The sequence below is a fragment of the Natator depressus genome, chromosome 2 (assembly GCF_965152275.1).
Source record: "Natator depressus isolate rNatDep1 chromosome 2, rNatDep2.hap1, whole genome shotgun sequence".
Taxonomy (NCBI): domain Eukaryota; kingdom Metazoa; phylum Chordata; order Testudines; family Cheloniidae; genus Natator; species Natator depressus.
In genome coordinates this window covers 121,026,060-121,044,324 of record NC_134235.1, presented here as the reverse complement: position 1 = coordinate 121,044,324, position 18,265 = coordinate 121,026,060, and the positions used below count along the sequence as shown (strand labels likewise).

The following is an 18,265-nucleotide window of genomic DNA, read 5'->3' as shown; positions in this document are numbered from 1 at the left end:
TTCATTACATTGCAGTAATTGTTTTGGAATTAGATTGGGCTACACAATTATTAAATGAACTAATAACACTTTGGGATATATTTGCTTTGCATGTTTGCAATGTTAATTTGTTTTAAAAAAAATAGTAGTAAGAAGGACTTGCCATTTATTATGTGCAGCTAGACTACTGCTTCAGGGAGGAGACCCAGACATAAAGTCAGGAATAACTACAAGGTTATTTAAAAGGTTAAAAAAAGGTCCAAGCATTTAGTATTATTGAAACACTTCAGACCCAATCCTGCAAACACTTCTGCACGTGAATACTCCTCATTATCATACTGGATAAAGTTACTCACATGTTTCTTTGTCTGCACGATAAGGGCCATTTGCTGTTATAGATTAATCATCTGCCACAAGCTGTTTTCTAAAAATTTTAAAAGGCCCTGTTTTCCTAAATTTAGAATGGTTTCATACATAGAATATATATTTTGTCATCAGATTTTTTTTTTAATCAAGGAGATTTTCTATTATGTTTTGCTGAACTGTAAATCGACTTATAAAAGTGCTGTTTATTCCAATCCAAGGGTTTCATTTCAGAGAATGACTGTGGGCCTGATCCAAAGCTGTCAGGGTTCCCTCCCCACTCTGAACTTTAGGGTACAGATGTGGGGACAAGCATGAAAGACTCCCTAAGTTTATTTCTACCAGCTTAGGTTAAAACTTCCCCCAGGCACAAATTCTCCCTTGTGCCTTGGATTAGGTAAACACTGCCACCACCAAGTGATTTAACAAAGAATCAGGGAAAGGACCACTTGGAGTCCTATTCCCCAAAATATCCCCCCAAGCCCTACACCCCCTTTTCCTGGGGAGGCTTGAGAATAAACAAGATGAGCACAGACCAGATTCTTAAAAAAACCAGAACTTTATTAGAAAGAAAAAAGGTAACAGAAGCACCTCTGTGAAATTAGAATGGGAGATAATCTCACAGGGCAATTAGATTCAAAACACAGAGAATTTCCCTCTAGGCAAAACCTTAAAGTTACAAAAAGAAAAACCAGGAATACACCTTCCTCTCAGCACAGAGAAAATCACAAGCCAAAACAAAAGATAATCTAACGCATTTCCTTGCTAAATACTTACTAAGGAGTTGGAGTGTTTGCTTTCTTGTTCTGTCTCCAGCAAAAGCCACATGGAACAGACAAAGCCTACCCCCCTGCCTCCCCGAATTTGAAAGTATCTTGTCCCCTTATTAGTCCTTTTGGTCAGGTGCCAGCCAGGTTACTTGAGCTTCTTAACCCTTTACAGGTAAGAGGTTTTTGTGCCTCTGGCCAGGAGAGATTTTATAGTACTGTATACAGACAGGTGGTAACCCTTCCCTTTATTTTTATGACAAAAGCCCATTACAGTTAATAGAAAAACCACCAATGATTTTAATGGGCTTTGAATCAGGACCTATATTTCTGTTTACGTTTTAGTAATTTAGGCCCAGATCCTCCTGGGAGTTAGGCACCTAAATACCACTGAGGATCTGGGCCATAGAATTGTGTATTCTGCAGTTTGGATCTTTTAACATATAGTCAATGCAGTGAATTGCTAATACAGACTGCATTATGCCAGTTAAAATGATTCATTATTCTACTGTGTTTTAGGTTCTTATGTGGTGCCCAAACACCTTGCAATCTGCCAAGTATTTATTATCCTCACAACAACACTGAGGTAGAAAAGTGCTAGTATCTCCACTTTACCTCAGAGGTATTTATGCTCCTAACTTCCATTGAAATCAATGGGAGTTAGATGCCTAAAAACCTTTGACGGGTTTCCCAAACTCACAAAGGAAGCAGTGTGGGGGAGCAGGAATTGAACCTGGGTCTCCCACTCTCAGATTAGCATCCAGATCTCTGGGTTAGCTAACATTTTGCATGTGTCAATGACAGATGGTAGGTTTGTGCCTACCCACAAAAGAGCCCATATCAGTGACCTTGAAAAGACTAAGATACAATCTCACCTCAATTGCTTTTAAAACAGCACCACACAACCAAAAAGACCTTACTATATTAGAGTTAAAAAACACCAAATACTGTCACCCAGGATATCAGACATGAAATGTATGCCACAGGTGGTGGTGGTTGTTTTTTTCACATGGGTATACATGTTGTCAGTGATATTTAATGCTTAAGAGCCAGATCCTCAGCTGTTGTAAATCAGCACTGCTTCATTGAGGGCAATGGAGCTATGCCAATTGGCACCACCTGAAGATCAGGCCCATAAATTTGAGCTAAAGTAATTTTATCTTACTTGCATAATTTATCATTGTAACCTATTTTTCATTATATTGGCTATGCTCTTAGAATCATAGAATGATTTGTTCTCGTCAGCTTTGGCTCTTAAAGTGTAACTCTGCTGTGAAAAGCAACTGTAAAATTAGCACCTTTTTACTCAGCAGATCCCCTCCCTGTGTGAAGTCAGAAGCTTCTTAATTTAGGGGAAAATGTAAGATTTTATTACTTTTTACTACTCTTCCAGCCTTGCAGAGTCAACACAGCTGTTGGAGAGTTAATTGGACACTTTTCTGGCTTGCACATTTACAGAACTGTTAACTAAGTTCCATTTGCAGGGGCACCTGTACAATCCCCGCGTCTTCCAATTATGTCCTCAATTACATCTGCGCAGCCCACTGGTGTAACTGAGGGTGGCATTTGCCTGCAAAATCCTTGATACTGAAGATGACGTGTGCGCCAGAAAGAAGCCAGCTTGACTTTTAAATCCCAGACAATGGCCCTGATCTTGCAGATGCTTAAGTATGTGCCTAACTTTTCATGGAAGTCAATGGGACTGTTCACATGCTTAGTTAAGCACATGCATGAGTGTTTGCAGGATCAGGCCCATCATCTGGGATCTGAAAGCCAAACAAAGATCTTTCTAGATCCTCTGCAAAATTATCCCAGAGTGGAGGCCTCTTGGCCAGAGTGGAAGCCTGAGTGGATTCAAGGACTTCTCCATACAGAACAGCTTTGTATTTTTTAAACCAAGATTTCTGGGCTCTTTACATGTTAGCAAAATGAGTCATAAGTTCATACAGGCAAACTGATTTCTCTCACAGAGGCAGACGTGAGTACATTTTCCACTTGATATTTTGCTATGGGAGATAATTCAGCTATGGGAGACAAAAATATCCAGTAAAATCCAAATATTTTTCAAAAACTGTTTATTTATTGAAAACAGGAATAGTTTCATTTCCAAAAGGCAAAAAGACTTTAAAATCTAATACTAATCAAATACTCAAATAGTCAAATAGTCAAGAATTTAGCGAAGCTTGCACAGTAATTAATACATTTTTTAAAAGTGGGGCTTTTAAAAATCTTAAAATATTCTTTGCAATAAGAAACCATTTATTACTAACATTTTCTTTAAGTTTAGCCATATCTAACAAAAGACTAAATTTTAAGGTTTGAGTTAAAAGCTATTTTGTCTACCTTTTGACTACCAAAAAGGGCAAATGAGTTATAAGGGCAGTTGGGTCATCAAAAGCTTCTCTCTCAGGACCCGATGTTGCAAAAAAATATCCTCAACCTTCCCAGCAACTAAAGACACAAAAGGCCACATATCTTAGCTTGCAACAGGCCAACCTATTCAACACAAAGGTCACTATCATTAAATGAAACAAACAAACCAGTTCTGGTGCCACAAACGGCACAGCTGCCCAGGAGGTGAAGAATTCTTGTAGATGTCTCTCTGGGCCTTTTCACTCCCATCCCTCCTAAACCTTTCTATACACATCAGCAAACACAAACAAACAAAAACAGGCAGGTAAGAAAAAACATGGCAGTCAGGCATGAGGTTATGTATCTACAAATCAACATGGAACCAACAAGATGTGTGGCAGCCATTGAGCTGTTCTTTTTGCTTGTAGGTTGTATTCCCCACCCCTCTTTTGTCTATTTTTCATCCTGACAGGTGCTGGAATTAAGGGTGCTCAGCATCTCACAGGACGGAGCCCTTAAACTGTGAGCATTCAGTAATTGCCCTGTTCTGTTCATCCCCTTGGAAGCATCTGGGCTAGATGGACCATTGGTCTGATCCAGTATGGACGTTCTTATGTTCTTAAGGACAGGGACTATACAGTGCTTGGAACCATGGGGATCCTGATTGTGGCCTTTGGGCACTACCATAATCTAAATAAAATACAGTAACAATAGTATGTGCATTCCCACCACATGCTGCCTAGAGTTAAAAAGTCAGTGTGTACATGTGTGGGAAGGGGCATTCTCCCTTCCCCCTGCTCCCTGATTGCTATTATTTGAAGGGATTGAGGCTTTGGGCTCCTTTCTTGCCCTTTCCTTGTGGTCTCATCAGTTCCTGTCAGTCAAGGGCAGACATCAGTAGTTGCTGGTCTACCTTACCTTCTCTGTTGGCGGGCTGATCATAAATCATTTCAGGAAACAACCTGTCTTCCTGTTCTTGGAAGCAAGAAGGTTAGGGATTCAAGTTCCTCACCAGGAGCTGGGTTCAAACATCCAGGGCTTATAGGGCTCAGTTTTACAAGGAACTAAGGACATTCAACTCTCATTAAAATCAGTGGGTGCAAAGGGCACACACCATCTCACAGGAATGAGCCCACGCTCCCCTAAGAAGAGGAGATGGTATTTTCTCTTTAGATTACATGTTAATATAAGACTCCAACTATGATGGTTGCCCAGGAGGAAGGAAAACATGTCCCAGCCAGCTTCCTTTCAAAGAAATAATAGCTCCAGAGCCCTAGGCAACACTTCCTGCCTTCAAGTTTACTGAGGCGCATCCCTTGGCTGTGTGTGAGCTAGCATTAAGCAAATAGTTATTTTGGCTCTAACTCTGCATTGTAACCTGTGCTGGAGAATTGCTGCATGTGCACAAAGCAACATTACTTCAATGGGGCTCTGTATTTCATAGAGGCCAGAAGTGCCCTTTAGATTATCAAGTCTGACCAGTTTATCACAGGCCATTAATTTTCACCCAGCTACAGTTATATTAAGCTCAAAGACTTCAGTTAGACTAAAGTATTCCAGTCCTCAGGAGACTAGTCTGTGTGACACAGATCAGAGCCTCAGACTGTAAGCTCTTCAGGGCACAGACTGTCTCGTCATGTGTATGTACAATATCTAGCACAATGGGGGCCTCCATGTGCTGCTGTAATACTTTAATATATAATAAGAATTTTTACTGGTTGTGTCTCACAGCCACCATTTTGGCCATCACACTTGGGACTGAACCAGGGTATCTCCAGAGCATGAGCTTCTATATGTGTTAAAGAGCCAAGGTTCTCTAACTGGGGTTGTACCAGCTTGGGTACAGAGCGGGAGCTGGCACACACACCACCAGTGGGTTACATTTGCTTATTCCCTCATTGCATTTTTAATTACTTTTGCGTAGGCATTCAGCATAGAAGGGATTGTATAAAACCATATTCTAGCCTACAGTCAATGAAATTTAAAATAGATACAATTGTGCTGAAAAGAATTAATGATTCATTACAAAGTCAGATGTTGTAAACAGCAGCATGGTGTAATGACTCGGATACTTAGTTGGGACTGGACAGACCTCGGTTCTGTTCCCAGTTTGAGCACTGAACTGTTCTGCAACTTTGGGTAAGTCACTGTCCCTTTATGTGCTTCTCTTTCTCCTTCCCTTCATCTATTTTGACTGTAAATTATTTAGGGGGCAAGGACTGTGTTACGCTCTGAAGCACCCCGTCATAAATATAAAGGGAAGGGGTAACAACCTTCCTGTACACCATACTATAAAATCCCTCCTGGCCAGAGGCACAAAATTCTTTTACCTGTAAAAGGTTAAGAAGCTCAGGTAACCTGGCTGGCACCCGACCAAAAGGACCAATAAAGGGACAAGATACTTTCAAATTGGGGGGGGGGTGCGGGGGGAGAAAAAGAAGGTTTTGCTCTGTCTGTTCTGTGTACTTGCCAGACACAGATCAAGGAAGCAAGCAATCCAACTCCATTACAATCAGTAAGTACTAACAAGGAAATGACTTAGTTTATTTTTGTTTTGGCTTGTGATTTTCTCTGTGCTGAGAGGAAGGTGTATTCCTGGTTTTCTTTTTGTAACTTTAAAGTTTGGCCCAGAGGGAAATCCTCTGTGTTTTTGAATCTGATTGCCCTGTAAGATTATCTTCCATTCTAATTTTACAGAGGTGCTTCTTTTACCTTTTTTCTTTATAATAAAGTTCTGTTTCTTTTAGAATCTGATTGGGTTTTTTTTTTTAGTGACCTAAAAAAGCCCAAGGTTGGTCTGTGTTCCTCTTGTTTATTCTCAAGCCTCCCCAGGAAAGGGGGTGTGGGGATTTGGGGGGACATTACGGGGGAGCAGGAACTATAAGTGGTCCTTTCCCTGAATTTTTCTAAATCACTTGGTGGTGGTGGCAGTGTTACCTAATCCAAGGTACAAGGGAGAATTTGTGCCTTGGGGAGTTTTTAACCTAAGCTGGTAGAAATAAGCTTAGGGGGTCTTTCATGTGGGTCCCCAAGTCTGTACCCTAGAGTTCAGAGTGGGGAGGGAACCCTGACAACCCCAGAATAGCAAACCAAAACCAAATGCAAGAGAAATAAAACAAGGCACACAGGTAAGTTGTCAATCAAAACATGTAATAACCATGGACCAGTTACGTCAGAGATAATCTGAATTAAACGTGACAACAATCTGAAGAGCAGATAAGTAAGAGTGGGCCCTGAGTAGTTTCACACACCCAATGCTATGCACACACACATGCAGCCTTAAACAGGAACAGGACTACTGAGATCAGCGAACAGGAAACAAAACAAGAACAGCAAGCTGGAAGGCAAACACAGACACACAAATACGTCATCAGACTGTCTGTCACCATGTGCCAGTGCCTAGAAAAATGAGGCCCAAACTCAGCTGGGTCCTATATATTCTATTGTAATACAAATAAATAATATTCTAATGCCAATTCCACTGGCGATCAGCACAGGTGAAACCAGGAATGTCCCAGTATTTTTAGTTTGGTACAACAGATGTTGCTGTAATGAGCTGGCAAATTAGAGAAACGTAGGGCTGGAAGACACCTCAAGAGGTTATCAAGTCCAGTTCCCTGCACTGAGGCAGGACAAAGTCAACTAGACCATCCTGCTGAGCGGTGTTTGTCCAAACTGTTCTTAAAAATCTTCAGTGATGGGGATTCCACAACCTCTCTTGGATGCCTATGTCAAGGGAATATTAAAACATTAAATTCTGGATACCTATTATACATTTGCTAGAGTATTTCCCTCTCTTGTGCCTTGGGACATTAAAAGAAAATATTACCTCACTTTTACTTGTAACAGCCAGTATTGATTTCACTGTATCTTATTTTTTAGATTCATTTTCTGGTTTTGCAAACCATTCAAATCCTAACGTCATTTTTAAAACTAGTCAATTATCTCAAGCAAACAGCACATCATAATATTTATATTCGACTGAAAAAAATGTATTTTTATTACTTACTTGAAAGTGGCTAATATATATCTTTTGTGCAGTCTATTAATCCATCCTCAGTGGTCAGGGTTGATGGAGCCCCTCTTTCTGAGTGTTTCAGGTAATAGTTCTTCTCCCCCCAACACTTTCTTTATGTATGTTATATACATGCACTGTCAGCTGAAACAGATGATAAACTTGACCCAGTTTCAGGAATTCACACCACAGGCTGAAGAAAGCACTTAGCAAAGTGTCCAAAGTCCTATTAAGACCCCTACAGTATCTCATAAAGCACCCCACAGGGAATCCATGAAATTGCACCACAAGGATTAAGGCAACAAAAAACCACCTGATTAAGATGCCTTTGTATGTACAGCACCATTCATTTGGAAGCGAGCCTTGCAACTGCAAGGTGCTTAACATTATCTGCTTTTGCGCATTATGAATTAGAAACCAATTCTAAATCTGCTAACTTTAAATAAAGAAAGGGAAGCTCTGAAAGCCCTAATGAAAGATAATACACCATTGCAGCAAAAACAAAAAATAGTCTTGGAGAACAATCTCAGAGCAAAAACTCTGCTGTTTGGAAAGGCTTCAGGATACATACCTACTTGGTAACAGCCCAACCCCTTTGGATGTAATTTTAGGCCCTGATTCAGCAAAATACATAAATACGTGCTTGACTTTAAGCACATGTGTAGTCCCATTGACTGATTTTCAGGAGTAGGACCTTAGTTCCAAAATTTGACAGGCCTTTTCAAATGGAAAATGAATGTCAGATCTTTGCCTTGGTTTTTTGGAGCCTCACGTTTTAAGTTTCTCAAGTCTTAATCTAGAACAGAGGTTGTTTTTAATAGTACTTTAGATGAAACTGAGTTTATTTTTCATAATTATGACAAAGTTAAAATGTTTTCATGATACATTTGACAATCTTTATGATCCCAGGAACAAAAGGCCGATGAAGCAATTTTGGCTGACCTGTCCAATAGGTCATTATGAACTCTTATCCTCCAGAATTTTAATTGTTTTTTTCTGGGTACTTTGGATATTGGATAACATTAGCATTTTTAACTGCTGCTGTTTTTTAGGATGGCTGTTTTTGGTTTGCCAATTTAATTATCCCTCTGAAAATTGAGTTATGACAGTTGAATTATAATTGTGGCTGGCATTAAATAAATATTTTAAGCTAGTCACAATGTCAGAGCTGTTCTAGCAAAGCAGTTGTAAGACGTAATAACAGGATACAGCCTGCAGAGGCATCATAGCTTGTTTGAAGTGTTTCTTCAGCCTTCCTGTTTTCCTGGGGTCACTGACATCCATTAGGCCAGGATTTCACTCTAGGTCTTAATGTTAAAACTCCCCTCAAATGAGGATTTCTGTTTTGTTCTTCTCACTTGTCACTGCCACATCAATTTGGGGCATTTTCACTATGAGTTTGGAGCTTCTGGAACGAATAGAAGTTCATGAGGTTGCCTGGTTAAGGGACTGCTTTGTTATGATGCTCCCATTCCAAATTGATTACTTTTGAAATGTCTGCATGAAGGGAACGGCCCATGGTTATCAACATTCATCTCAGCACCTAGGGTGCAGCCTATGAGAAGTGTAAGTCTGAGGAGCCAGGCGTGAGACAGTAATACATGAGGACAACATTTACCTCTGTTCCCTGGCATAGAAGGACTTTTTAGTTTTGACCTCCTTTTAAAGCTGTTCAGTCCTTCTCCCTTGTGGTGCTTCCTGGGAGGTAGATCAATCTGATTGTTCTGCTGAACCTTCCCCAGTACTCTGAGCTGTTGATCCAGGTTACTGCTGCTGCTGGGCCTTCCTCTCTCTGATGCATTATTTTATGACTCTAGCCCCAAACTCCCAGTGTTTTAAGCTAGTGTTTTACTGCACTGTTCAAGTAGGTGCCTATGAGAGAAGGTACAGATATGGCCAGGAAGAGTGGCTCTTTGTACCCACCTGAGAGTTGTCCTAGAGAGGAAGAACAATGCACAATAAGGCGGGAGGAGACCATCAGAAGGAAGAAGAGGTACGACAGAATGAAGAGAGCATGCAGAGAATCAACACACATGCCTTTCTATGGAGAACCAAGGTTTTCAAATAGGAGTGCCCGAGAGACACCAGATAAAGTGATGCTATGACACTGTAACTGATTATCTTACATAGCTTTTTATTGTGGTAGTCGGGGTAGTTTAGTAAACATGGAAAAGTATGTAAGTAATGCACCATCTGAAATACAAAATAGACCAGAAGATGAGGGAGAGAGGGGCAGGACAATAATCCTAAAAGCCACTCCAAAAAACTTCAAGTCTCCACCACACCATATAATTCAAAGTGAGCAATGTATCTCTTGATGTATGCAACCAACTTCTAGCAACTTTAATGGGAGTTTTGATATGTAAATATCAAAGGGAACCTATATCCCCAAAATATGTGAACTTATTTTAGCTTTCAATTTTATTTTAGCTTTAGATTTCAATGATAGATGGTTTAATGAGCCGTTCAGCAGCAAGGATAAAGGATACTGGGATGAGTCAGTGACAGATGAGAGCTCTGGTTCCCTGACCCGCCTACTATATTGTTATGGTAATTTTCTCTTTTATTCTAACAAGAAATTGTGAGCTCAGTTTGGAGTCAGCTACTTTCTAAATGTTCAGCACAGCACCCTAATCGAGTGGACGAAATAACACAGCTAATAGAACCTAGTGTTCCAATTCCTATGGTCACTCTGGCCCCCTCCTTCTTGAGGAAAACAGATAATCGGCCACGGACAACCCCCCATTTCCTGATCTATGACCCGCCTACAATCAAATTTCAATTATGTTGAAGGACCTGGTTACAACATGTTTCATTCTTGTAGTGTAGGTGGGAATATCAACGGTGTTCTCAGGTCTATGCTAAACCTTTAAATACACCCAAGACTTCAGCAGTGCTTAGGGAAACAGAACAAAAACTACCCCTTGGCTAGGTATTCCTTATTTAGGCAAAATGTCAAATCATGAACAGGGTACAAATATACAATCTGTAGAAAATGTTTTAAGGATCTGATTTTCAGAAATTCTAACCACCCACACAATCCCAGTTAAAATCAATGGGAGTTTATCAGCACCTCTAAAAGTCAACCCCTAAACCTCTACAGACATCTACATACATCTGTTTAAACACAGTCTGTAAAATTAAGTATATTACCTCACCTAGGAAGAAAGAGAGTAAGGACTCTCCTTTTGAGCTTTCTGAATGAATTATAGTAACTGATAGCCTCAACAGCTTTCCTAACAGCTATGCTTAAGATCTCTATTACAGAGTGTTAATAGTAATAACAACAACAACATCAACAAACAGTGCTACAGTTAAGGTTATTCTCAGTATTGTCATTATATGATTTTATCAGAGTTTTAAATTTCAAGAGGCCAAAGCTGGGCATAACAAATAGAAATGATGAATGTATGCAAACAAAAATCCCATTTAAGGGCCAACAAATAAAGCAACAAGACATTATTCATTTCAGCTTTTAAAAATGTGCCCATCAAATCCTCTAACACATGGACATTTATTAAAAAAGAAAAATGCTTACAGTTTAGTCCAAAGCTCTCCTGCTTCATTCACCAGCCTGCACTGAGAACAAGCCTAAGAAAACATGGACCTTGCATACTAATTTCAAGGTCAGAACATTTAGTCTTTGGCACACTGATGCAAGAATCTCCGTCCATCATTGAGGAGCTTTCAGTGAAAGCACCTTGCCAGCAGATCCCCTTCATAAGTCAATCAAAGGTTGCCTATTAGTAAGCTATAGAGGCTTCCAGTTGGTTAACACATATTTCAAGGGACCATCCAAGATGAGGTGGTCCATTAACACTCCTTTAGTCATAGTGGGGGAAAAAGAAGAGGAAAAAGCAGCTGGGAGCAGGCATAGTGGGTTATAGATCGTTATAAGCAGCCATAAATCCAGTGTCTCTATTCGATCCATGATTGTTAGTGTCTAGCAAAGTTATGAATTTAACAGTGTTAACGGGCCACTTCACCTTGAATGGTCCCTTGAAATACGTGTTAACTACTTATGCTAAACAATCTGTTCCATATTATATTTAGCGGTGACACTCTGATTACGTTTTCCAGAGCTGAAGAAGAGCTCTGTGTAGCACAATGGCTTTTCTCTCTCACCAACAGAAGTTGGCCCAATAAAAGATATTACCTCACCCATCTTGCCTCTCTAATATCCTGGGATCAACACGGCTTCAACAACACCGCATATGAAAATTTAAGGCATCTTAGAGCAATTATGTTGCCTTTTTAAGTGTTTTGTAAAGCCCTGTGTCCACTTCTGGAATTCTATACATCACATAATACTCATTTTGAAAGGTTAGAGCCCTTCACAGTTGGATGTGGGTGTACTGATGTGACAGCACCAGAAAGACCCACCCAGCCAATCAGAACATGACTTTCGATAATTGGTGTACAGAAATACACTTTAGTTGTGATTTAGACATATTTCCTTCTCCTGCGTTTCTTTCCACTCTCCCCAGAGTTTTTGCATCCATGCAAATAAAATGTACATATTTTGCAATAAGTGAGTTCTTTGATACTACTTTTTCAGATGCCCTGTAGGTCAATGCTTTTTATACATGTTTTGGAGCTGAATATGCAAACTAACCACTTCTCATATCTATTTTCTAAAATGTATATTATATACTTGTGATAGAGGATCAAGCGTCTGTCAATAATTCGTTATTTTAAGATAACAAATTAAAAGAATATTTTTATTCCAAGCTATTTCTGGGGGTGGGGGACTTCCAGAGGTGATTAGGAAACAGTCCTGTGGCCTTCCTCCAAAGCAGGACTCCTGATCAAAGAGTCTTTTGTGTAAATGTTAATGAAACCTCACCTTGATGGGTTAAATGGACGCTAACAGCTGAAAGGTTTCAGAGTAACAGCCGTGTTAATCTGTATTCGCAAAAAGAAAAGGAGTACTTGTGGCACCTTAGAGACTAACCAATTTATTTGAGCATGAGCTTTCGTGAGCTACAGCTCACTTCATTGGATGCATACTGTGGAAACTGCAGAAGACATTATATACACAGAGACCATGAAACAATACCTCCTCCCACCCCACTCTCCTGCTGGTAATAGCTTATCTAAAGTGATCATCAAGTTGGGCCATTTCCAGCACAAATCCAGGTTTTCTCACCCTCTGCCCCCCCCCCCCCCACACAAACTCACTCTCCTGCTGGTAATAGCCCATCCAAAGTGACCACTCTCTTTACAATATGTATGACACACAGACAGCAAGAAGTGGGATGTTTAGATATGTACACCAACGGACAGGTCAGTTGACAACCAGATATGGGAACAGGAGAGTTGCTATTTAGACTGCACAATACTGACAAGCTCACCAAAGTTCTGGAGGTGAGAGAGAGAGAGAGAGAGAGAGAGAAATGGAATATTCTCAAAGAATGAAAGTTATGAGAACTGTAAATTCAGGTGGGAGAAGCAAATTGTTTCTTTTTTTTTTTCATTCCATGTTCTCTGTTTTTAAGAAATCTTGTTTTTGCTCAGATTACTGTTGGGTGGGTAATTTCAGGCAGACCTCCTCAAAGAGAAGACAATCCGGTAGGTTCTAAGGAGAGGTGCTGAAGGGTTGTGACGGTGTCACAGGCCCGATGATCTGGAACTGCTCTGTAGGAAGCCAGCCAGGACTCTGGGTGACTCCCCTCAGGGCACGATGTCCAGGGCAAACCTCCTTGGCTTCGACCTTCCTGGTCTGACAGTGGAGCATTCAGTATCCCTGTTCACACTGCACGCTTCCCCTTGGTGGGAGAAGCCAGAGGGCCCTGCACCTCAACTCCGCAGTCAGACATGACTCGCAGCTAACGTTGTAAAGCAGAAGGGTTTATTGGTCAACAGGTACACAGCATAGAACAGAACTTGTTAGCACAGAAGTCAGTGACTTTCAGCGAAGTCCATCTTGGGGGGACCTGGGCCAGACGGCCTGGTCTCCTTACCCTTCCAGTCCCCCACAGCAGACTGCCCCGGATCTCCCTGCCTGGCCTCCGACCTGCCTGTAGCTCCTCCTCTGGTCTTTGTGCTGCTTCCTGGGCAAAGTGTCACCTGGTCGCATCCCCCTCCTGGTTCTCAGGTTACGAAGGGTATCGGCCATCACCTACATCCAGACAGCTAAACAGCCTTACCTGCCCTGAGGGCCTCAGCAAGAGTCACACACCCAATTCCCACCACCTAGGTATTGGTGCAATTGGTGCAATATACAGGGAAACTGAGGTACCACACAGTATTAGTATAGGACAGTAAGACTCACATAACAAGGTGAATAATACCCCACTTCATCACAAGGGTAAACAGTCTGGAACCTACATACGGCTCTCGGTCTCACTCAAGGGGCTTAAAAGGAGGCTGTTTCGAGAGAGTCGTGTTACCATTAAGTGGTGGCAGGCAAACAAGAAGAAGAGACCAAGATGAAAGTTGGGGTGGGGTTGGTCATAATATCACAGATAGTGGGTCGCTCCATTCAATCCTGCTAGCAAGGGGGTGTGCAACTTCTCCTCCCTCCCCTTCCAAAAAGGTTACTGTGCCCTGTGGAGGGAGGGGAGATTCTTACTCAGGGAAGCACAGGAAGCATTTGCAGCACTGACCTACCTGAAGGGTTCCACTTGCTGGTGGCAACTTTAAAGTGCTACTAGGGCTCCGCATGCTGAATCCAAACAAACCTCATGTACACCTTCGCAAACTGCAGTGCCAATTGCTAGGGCAGGTAGGCCAGCTCCAGGAACTCTGGCAGAGGAGGGATTATAAGTGACCTTGCCAGGCAGGCTCGCTCTCTGTTGATGGACCCCTGGAAAAATGGGAATCTTTCAGATCTGAGTCAAGCTCATGATCTTTAATGGGAATGTGCGTGTTAAGATTTGCAGTGAAATCAGAGTTGCTTGATAGGGTTAACAGAAATATCATATAAATATGTAACTAAACTAATGCTTATAAAGTGTTTTGGGATCCTCAGATGATACACACAATGGAAGTGGAAAATATCATCATACATTACTGTCCCAGTGGCTACTGGAGTCAGTGGAAACGGACCCAGCGCCATGTCATTGGGGCCAGGAAATGAGGTAACCATGACTCCCCGTGTCACATTGTCATTACATGTACTATGGTCAGGAATGAAGACTCACAGTCAGCCTGCTAACATTACACCCAAGCACTCTAACAAGCACAGCTGGGCCCCACTTGAGCCACCTGATTGGCCGAGAGGATTAGCAAACCTGCTCTTAAAATCAGCAGCAACAGCACAGCACTGGCTACTCAAAGCATTTGCGCAAGGCTGTGATAGCTCCTGTTTTCCTGCTTGTTCCCAGCCCTGTCTGCCTCACACAAGGTAACCAGGTGTTGACCATTCAATCTGACTTTGACTCTGGCCTCTGACTCTGGGCTCCAATTCTTGGTGCCTGACTCCAGCTCTAACCTGGCTGACCCCTAGACACAACTGCCCATGTCCCAATCCCTAACAACCACGCACTTTATATACGTAAAATAAGATGCAAATTTGAATTAGGGGCCAACAGTTCCATTGGGCGGTTCTGGTGACATCACAAACCATGAGTGAAGCCCAAGTGGCTTGTGCAGTCACCAAAACTCCTTTAGAGGAAGTCACTGCTTAGTATTTTTTTTTAAATGCATGGATCTGATCACTTCTTGAAACGGAATAAACAAAGTAATGGTATAAACCACTCAGCCACAAACACCCTCTGACCTTGTTTCAGCCTGCAGCCATAAGTGGAGATATGGAATACTCACCATGTATATCTCTAATTCCAGCACTGGATATGAAGCGTGTTTGATTTTTGTGTGTGTGATCCTGTTCAAAGACTTTTTAGCATTTTGTTTACTAACTGAAGGTGCTAAGGAGCTTCATTCACTTCTCAGAAGCCAAAATGCAGCAGAATCTGACAGAGGTCACCAACTTTCCTTCATATGCCAATTTCTTAGCTTTATTGGTTTATCACTCTTGGGAATTATAGAATGCTTTCTTTCTCCTGGTCTGAAATATATTTAACATTGGTCCATAAACAACAGACATTATCAAACAGGGAGACGGGAGGCAACAATTTGGGGTCAGATTTTCAGAAACACATTTCTGCTTGTGCATGCATCACAGGTAGTGTACATACAAAAACCATGCATCTGAAAATATAGACTTTGATTAGCTCACAAGTGCAACTATGGGGTGAAGCTTGTATAGTTTGAACTTTTCAGCTATACTGGTGTATATTTTTATCCCATTTGTACGACGAAGTGCTCTTGGGAACTCTTGTCATATACATTCAGCAGATGCCAGATGTACCTTGCTGAATCAGCACCATAAAATATTTGTCATACTGGGATGGATTATGTGAAAGAAGCATCCTTTTAAAAACTCTCAAGGTGCTATATGTGAGGCTGAATATGGCTCTGATTATGGAACTATTTGATGTATCATCAACCAGGTATGCATTATCAAATTTGGAGAGGGTGCAGAGAGGAGCCACAAAAATTATTCAAAGGCTGGAGAAAATGCCTTACAGCAGCAAACTTAAAGAGCTCAGTCTGTTTAGCTTATCAAAAAGAAGATTGAGAGGTGATCTGATTACTGTATATAAGCACTTTCTTCAGGAGAAAATACCGGGTACTAAATGGCTCTTCAGTCTAGCAAAGAAAGGCATAACAATATTCAATGGCTATAATATAAAACCAGAGAAATTCAAATTAGAAAATAGGCATACATTTTTAGCAGTGAAGGTGATTAACGACTGAAAAATACTACCAAGGGAAGTGGTGGAATCCCCATCTCTTGATGTCTTCAGATCAAGACTGGTTGATTTTCAGGAAGGTGTGCTTTAGCCAAATACAAGTTATTGGGCTCAGTACAGGAGTAACTGGGTGAAATTTAATGGCCTAGGACAGACAGGATATTAGATGAGATGAGTCAAAGGTCCCTTCTGGCCTTAAACTCTGCAAGTGTTTGAATTACATCCTAAGGGCCAAATTCTGTCCTCAGGTACATGCACACAATTTCCATTTGTATTTCCATCTGGAGTTGCAGGTGTACAGCAGCTGAAGGCAGAATTTGAGACTCAAAGTTTACTGGACAAACCATTTTGCTAGAATAGGAAGATAGGAATAAAGTTACAATTAATCTACAAAACTGATATATAACTAGCCACATCCTGACAAAAAACAGGTATTTCTTTGCTTCAGAATCATCATATTGTTCTTATAGAATCTTTAAAACGCTGCCTTTAAAAAAAAGCAACCCCCACAACCTTTCACATGCAAGTATAACACCCGCTAAATGTTTGAAGATTCCTGGGTCCATTATTTCAAACAACAATCTGAATAATTGCTCCTAGGGGAATTCTGCACCACTGCGCATGCACATAATTCATGTGCCACACATATTTTTTCCCGCAGAAAATGACTTGTCTAAAAGTTGCCGCTGTTCCACCTTTTGTCCACCAGGGCGCTGTGGCACTAGATCAGAGCAGCCACTCCCGGCCAGCCCAAGCTACGACAGGGAAGAGAAAGAGCCTGCAGTGCCTTCTTCACAGCGCCTGTTGGGCCAGGTCAGGAGACAGGAGATATGGTTAGACAGCATGGCGCACATGGGGCTGCTGGGAGGTCACAGACAGGGATTCATAAGGGCTAGTGGGGGAGGACAGACTGGGGCAGGGGCTGAATGGGAGTGGAGGCACAGGGCCACAGGGAAAAAGGGGGGTAGCTGAGTGGGGGCACAGAGACATACGGGGACGGAGAGAGGGGGTCCAGGGCCAAATGGTGATGGGGGAAAGTGGGTGTCTGAGTAGGGGTGGAGGGACATATGGGACAGGGACAGATGTGCCTGACTGAATGGGAGAGGCTAGGAGTCAGCCAGGGTCTGCATGGGGGAAGATCCCTAACAATCCCTCCCTGCCCCCAAAAAACCTGTTCCACACTTTTTCAACCCATACTCAAGAATCCTCCAAGTTCGCACACAGGCGACTTCCCAGTAATTACTTCCCTCTCCCTCAGTTACTCCATTACCCCGACTCCCGGAAGCCTTTGCACGGCTTCTGAGGGGTGCGGGAAATATGGTTCTGTATTGTAGTTTAAATGAATTATTACTCAGATTTCTGCATTAATATGCCTACTAAGGAATCTATTTGTCAAAAAATATTTCCTGAATCTTTTTTGTCATCTGTATTGTTACAGACATAGTTGCCAACAGGTATTTTGAAATAAATTACCAAAATAATTGAAACTGGTATGATTATATTGTGTTATTTTGACAAATAAAATATGCAGAATCTTAAAATATTGTGCGTAGAATTTTTAATTTTTTGGCACAGAATTCTCTGAGGAGTAAATAAGGAATATTCCTGTGATAAAGTTGCTATAAATTTACTGTACTTAAGATGGACCAAAAACTTATTAAGGTCCCAATTCAGCAGGAGTGGGTAGGTGAGATTCTGTGGCCTACGTTGTGCAGGAGGTCGGGCTAGATGATCACAATGGTCCCTTCTGACCTTAGTATCTATGAGTTTAACTGTATGTACACACAAAGTTAAGCACCAGTTTAAGTCTTCTGCTGAACCAGGGCCACAATAACTTCTTTTTCCTCTTCAGCACTAGGTCAGTATGACAGTGTTTGCAGGTCTTTGGCACAGAAACATTCAAACACAGGAGACGCTAATTAAACCATTATTTTTTTTTCTTGCAAGGGAAAAGAGAGATTCTGAAATTAACACTTTATTGTTTCATACAAGACAAAATTAAAAACAAACAAACAAAAGAACACCTCCAC

General features: G+C 41.4%; 1 long non-coding RNA gene across 1 annotated transcript in view; it reads right to left on the bottom strand.

The window, feature by feature from the left end:
• Positions 1-11,086, bottom strand: part of LOC141982692 (uncharacterized) — a 51,055-nt gene extending 39,969 nt beyond the window's left edge. The window contains exons 1-2 of the long non-coding RNA XR_012638177.1: positions 11,015-11,086; positions 7,471-7,620 (exon numbers count right to left, since the gene is read on the bottom strand). This is a non-coding gene — a long non-coding RNA (uncharacterized LOC141982692). The remainder of the gene's footprint in view (positions 1-7,470; positions 7,621-11,014) is intronic.
• Positions 11,087-18,265: the final 7,179 nt, after the last annotated feature.